Source organism: Elephas maximus, chromosome 23 (assembly GCF_024166365.1).
Source record: "Elephas maximus indicus isolate mEleMax1 chromosome 23, mEleMax1 primary haplotype, whole genome shotgun sequence".
NCBI lineage: Eukaryota > Metazoa > Chordata > Mammalia > Proboscidea > Elephantidae > Elephas > Elephas maximus.
Window position 1 is genome coordinate 60,010,464 of NC_064841.1, and position 6,136 is coordinate 60,016,599.

At 43.7% G+C, this 6,136-nt stretch overlaps 1 non-coding gene across 1 annotated transcript; it reads left to right on the forward strand.

The window, feature by feature from the left end:
* The first annotated feature begins 4,290 nt into the window (after positions 1 to 4,290).
* On the forward strand, positions 4,291 to 4,417 carry LOC126066648 (small nucleolar RNA ACA64). The gene has a single exon (XR_007515225.1). It is a non-coding gene; the product is annotated as a small nucleolar RNA ACA64 (small nucleolar RNA).
* Positions 4,418 to 6,136: the final 1,719 nt, after the last annotated feature.

Below are 6,136 nucleotides of genomic sequence, written 5' to 3' on the forward strand. Positions count from 1 at the left end.
TGGGCACTTCTGCTCTGTCCTACAGGGTTGCTATGAGTTGAAATCAAATTGAAGGCAACAGGTTTTGGTTTAGATTAGAAGCATAAGGAGCCCTGGAGGTACAACAGTTAAGCGCTTGGCTGCTAACCAAAAGGTCAGTAGTTCTAACCTACCCAGTGGCTCCATGGAAGAAAGACCTGGTGATCTGTACCCATGAAGATTACAGTTCATGAGGCCTTACGGGGAGTTCCACTCAGTCATATAGGGGAGCTGTGAGTTGGAGCTGACTTGGCAACACCTATCAAAAACAACAATTAGATAGAAGCAGGGAGGCCAGTTGGGGGCAGAGACAGTTGTCCACAGCAGCTTGGACTAGGGGATGGTAGTGAAGGTGATGAAGTGTGGTGATTTCAGGGTATGCTCTGATGTGAAATAATCAGTCCCTGCTAATGGATTGGATATGAGGATGGGTAACCAGTAGATTTTTGGCCAAAGCAACTAGGTTAAGAGTTGCGTCACCCACTGAGATGAAGAAGACTGGAAGAAACAGGTCAGGTGGAGAAGGATGGGTGCATCATTCAAGGGTTCCTTTTTGGCCATGTTAAGTCAAAGGTGCCTGTTAGACATCCAAGTGGAGATGTTGAATAGGCAATTGATACACGCAATAATAGTTTTGTTAGCAGAAATTAAAGGAAATAAGAACGAGAAAGGAGTGGGAGAATCCCAGATAAGAGGAACCTAGTAAAAGAAGAAGGAGCCTTGATTGTTCACAAGGACAAACTTTCATTTTGCCATAATTTCCAATTCAATTACATACCTAAAATGTTTATGAGTGCTTAATTTGTGCTAGGCACTGCATAAGCCAATTAACCAGTTGCTGCGAAGTCAATTCCGAATCATGTGTGTCAGAGTAGAACTGTGCCCCCATGGGGTTTTCGGTGGCTGATTTTTCAGAAGCAGATCACACAGGCCTTTCTTCTTAGGCACCTCTGGGTGGAACTTGAACCTCCAACCTTTTGGTTAACAGCCAAGCATGTTAAACATGCATACCACCCAGGAACTCCACACGTAGGAATACAATAAATTAATGAATAAGTGAGTGAATGAATTAGGAAGCATTGTAGCAGCCCACTTGCAAACTCTGGGGGACTGAGCTGTGGAGATGTGAAGAAGAACATGGATTTTGAGACTCCCTTTGGAGGAAAGACCAGGAGGGCCTGCTGTTTGCTTAGAAGGGCCCCAAGAACCACATTGAGAACTCATCAGTATGAAAGCAGGACCAGTGTGCTGCTTTCTGGGAGCAGTCCCTTGTGACCAGAGCCTTCCACCCTCCTTCAGTCTCTTTTCTGCTCCCCAGGCACTCTGAACTCATCTACTCTTCAGGGAAAGAGGGAGAGGGCCAGAGGGCTTTGTTGTTGGAAAAGACCTTTGAGCTCATCCAGTCCATACCTCCAGCCTCCCAAGTTGAGTCCATTTTCCAGTTGTAGACGCAGAAATCCAGAAAGGTGTAATGGTGTGACAAAGGCCTCCCATCCAGCTCATGGAAGAGTGTGGCCTGGAGCCTCATTTATCCACTTGTACTCTCTACACCGTTCCACTTCTTTTTTTTTAAAAAAAAAAATTCATTTTTTGTTGTGCTGTTGAAAATATACACAGGTAAGCATACAAGTCAACAATTTCTACATGTACAATTCAGTGACGTTGACTACATTCTTTGAGTTGTGAAACCACTCTCACCTTCCTTTTCTGAGTTGTTCCTCTCCCAATATCATAAACTCACTGCCCCCTAAGGTTTCTTTCTAATCTTTTGAGTTGCTGTTGTCAATTTGATTCCATACAGATAGTTCTTTAAAAGACCACAATGCTCAAGGCATCCTTAACTAATTAAGCTAAAATGTTGTTTAGTTTTAAAAAGACTTCAGGGGTAATTTTTGTTTTAAGGTTTAAAGATTATCTCAGGGCAGTAGTTTCAGGGGTTCATCCAGCCTCCATGGCTCCAGAAAGTCTGGATTCCACGAGAATTTGAAATTCTGTTCTGTTTTCCTCCTTTTAATCAAGATTCTTCTGTAGACCCTTTGGTCAAAACATTCAGTAATCATACCACCTCTTCCTAAAGACAGTTTGTCCACAGTCAAAAAATGTCACCCCTACCTTGACCCCCGAGGTCAGCCCGTGGAGATGGAGCAAACGTTCCAACCAGTTAGGCCACAATGAGTGTTCCTTCTCTGCCACAATGACATATTTGTTCACACTGGAGGTGGTGTACAAGCTGTGACTTCACAGGGGAGTCCGGAGGGCTGGGGCTCAGGTTGATTGGCTATAAGTGAGTGAGGGTCAGGGAAAACTCTGGAGGAAGAGTGGGTAGGCAGATAGCTGGATAGAGTGGGAGCTGGGTAGACAGCTAGAAGATCAGAGGGGTCTTAAGCTAGAATTATGGAACCATCATTCATTCATTCATTTATGCAATCTTGTGTTCATTCAGTCAGAAAACATTGTTTAGAGATTTCTGTAAGTAGGCACTGTGCTAGCTACTGGAGTTCCTGGGTGATGTAAACAACACAATCAGCTGCTAACCAAAAGTTTGGAGGTTCAAGTCCACCCAGAGGCACCTTGGAAGAAAGGCCTAGCAATCTACTTTCCTGAAAAATCAGCCATTGAAAATCCTATGGTGCACAGTTCTACTCTGACACACATGGGGTTGCCATCAGTCAGAACTGACTCAATGGCAGCTGGTTACTGGTGCCAGACGCTGGAGAAACAACAACAAACAAACAAACAAACAAACCCATTACCATCACATCAATTCTGACTCGTGGATGCTGGAGAGTCAAGTACAACTGTCCTTGAGATGGGCTTATACAATAGCTGCAAAAATGGACACAAACATACCAACAATCGTGAGGATGGCGAAGATTGGTCAATGATTTATTCTGTTGTACATGGGGTTGCCATGAGTTGGAGCTGAAGGATGGCAAAAAACAACATGCCTGACCTCAAGAGACTCTCAGCCTGGAGCAGAGGCACCAATAGACCTAATGAGTGCCAGGTGAAGAGATTCACACCTTAACCACAACAGTCCTCTTATGCGCTTTGTAACCCGCCCTGAGTTGTTGCTGTTGTTAGATGTCATCGAGTCTGCCCCAACTCATAGAGACCATAAGTATAATAGAATGAAACCATTGCCAGGTCCTGTGCCATCCTCATAATCATTGCTACTTGTGATGGTTAAGATTCTGTGTCAACTTGGCTAGGGCATGATTCTCAGAGTTTTGGTAGTCATATAATGTTGTGACCATTTCCCTGTTGTGATTTGATATGTGATCACCACCATGATGGGATCTGTTGTGAGTAGTACCAGAGGGGTCAGGACCTGTGGTGCTCACCACTCACCCCTCAGCCTTCATCTCTCCACCCTCTGCCACCTAGTCCTTGTTGCTCTCCTTGTCAGGGCTTTTGTTTGTTCTGGATCCTGCAGCTGGCTCTTGTTGGTCTGACCACCGGTTCTCAGGACTTGAGCTAGCAGCTTACCTGTGGCCATGTGAATCAGGAGAAGCCTGCGACAGCCCTGCTCTCTGGCCTACCAATCTTGGGAAAGGGAAGCCTCTTTCATGCCTCTAAAAACCGCGTGAGCCGTTTCCTTAAATCTGTCTCTATATCTATACATTTATGCTCTTTGCTGGTTTTGCTTCTCTAGAAAACTCAGCCTAAGACACTATGTTTGTGCCTGTTGTTGCAGCCACTGTGTCAGTTCGTTATATTGAGGGTCTTCCTCTTTTTCACTCACTCTCCACCTTACCAAGCATGATGTTCTTCTCCAGGGATTGGCCCTTCCTGATAAAGTATCCGAAGTAAGTGAGATGATGCCTCACCATCCTTGCTTCTAAGGAGCATTCTGGCTGTACTCCTCCCAAGACAGATTTGTTTGTTCTTCTGGCAGTATATTCAATATTTTTCATCAACACCATAATTCAAATGCACCAATTTTTCTTCGGCCTTCCTTTTTCATTGTCCAAGTTTCACATGCATATGAGGCAATTGAAAATTCTATAGCTGGGATGAGGTGCACCTTAGTCCTCAAAGTGACATCTTTGTTTTCAACACTTTAAAGAGGTCTTTTGCAGCAACTTTGCCCAACGTAATGGGTCGTTTGATTTCTTGACTGTTGCATCTGTGGGTATTGATTGTGGATCCAAGTAAAATGAAATCTTTAACAACTTCAATATTTTCTGTTTATCATCGTGTTGCTTATAGGTCCACTTGAGAGGATTGTGAGTCTAGGGAAGCTGGACAAAGAGAACCCAGGAGACCAGCACTGTTTGAAAATCGACTGCAGCTTTGCCCACGGCCCCAGTGAGATTCAGCACCCAGAGCCACCAGGGGCCTCAGCTCACTGCCCACTGCCTCAGTGCGGAATGCTGAAACCCAGGCCCTGACAGCTGCTGCGGAAAAAAAGTAAAAGAGACAGAGAATTCAGGAGAAACTTCATGCTAGAAGGGGAGAGGAAGAGGAAGGGACAGGAGAGGCATCTTAGTCATCTAGTGCTGTAATAACAGAAATACCACAAGTGGATGGCTTTAACAAAAAGAAATTTATTTCCTCACAGTCTAGTAAACTAGAAGTTCAAATTTAGGGTGTCAGCTCCAGGGGAAGGCTTTCTGTCTTTGTCAGCTCTGGAGGAAGGTCTTTGTCATCAATATTCCCCTGAACTAGGAGCTTCTCCTCTCAGGAACCCCAGGTCCAAAGGACACACTCTGCTCCCGGCACTACATTCTTGGTGGTATGACGTCCCCATGTCTCTCCACTTCCTTCTCTTTTTTATATCTCAAAAGAGATTGGCTTAAGACACTATCTAATCTTGTAGGTCTCATCAATATACCTGGCACTAATCCACCTCATTAGATCATAGTGATAAGATTTACAACACATAGAGAAATCACATCAGATGACAAAATGGTAGACAATCATACATTACTGGGAATCATGACCCAGCCAAGTTGACAGATATTTTTGAGAGACACAATTCAACTCATGACAAGAGGCCTGCAGGGATACAGATATTCTTGAATTTTCCAGGATTGCTGTTCCCATAAGCTCTAGAAGAGTTTGCACACTTCCTCTTGGTCATACATTTGACAAACACTTATTGAACACACAACATATGCCAGAAACTGTGCTCAGCATCAGGGAGTGCAGTTCTCAGTTTATCACATTTGAAGCAAAGGAGAATGAAGAAAACCAAAGACACAAGGAAAATATCAGTCCAAAGGACTAATGAACCACAGCCTCCACCAGCCCCAGACCAGAACAACTAGATGGTGCCCAGCTACCACCATCAACCACTCTGACAGGAATCACAACAGAAGGTTTCGGACAGTGCAGGAGAAATATGTAGAACAAAACTCAAATTCACAAAAAAACACCATACTTACTGGTTTGACAGAGACTGGCAGACCCCTGAGGCTATGGCCGCCCAGACACCCTGCTAACTCAGAACTGAAGCCACTTCCGAGGTCCACCTTTCTGCCAAAGAACAGACAGGCCTATGAAACAAACAATAACATATGTGAGGAATGTGTTTCTTGGTTCAATCAAGTACAGGAGACCTAACAGGCAATTCCTGCCAAAAATCAAAGACAAGAAGGCAAGCCCACGAGAGCCAAAGTACAGCCTTGAGTATATCCCACCTGAATTTAGAAACCATCTCAAGAATAGATTTGATGCATTGAGCACTAATGACTGAAAACCAGGCGAGTTATGGAATGACATCAAGGACATCGTACATGAAGACAGCAAGAGGTCATTAAAAAAAAACAGAAAAGAAAGAAAGAAAAAACCCAAAATGAATGTTAGAAGATAGTCTGAAACTTGCTGTTGAACGTTGAGTATCTAAAGCAAAGGGAAGAATGATGAAGTAAACTGAACAGAGCAGAACATTTCAAAGGGCAGCTCGAGAAGACAGTAAAGTATTATAATGACATGCTCAAAGACCTGGGGTTAGAAAACCAAAAAGAAAGAACATGCCAGCCATTTCTCAAGCTGGAAGAAAAGAAGAAAATATTCAAGCCTTGAGTTGCAATATTGAAGGATTCTACAGGAAAAATATTAAACGATGCAGGAAGCATCCAAAGAAAATGTAAGGAATATACAGAGTCATTAT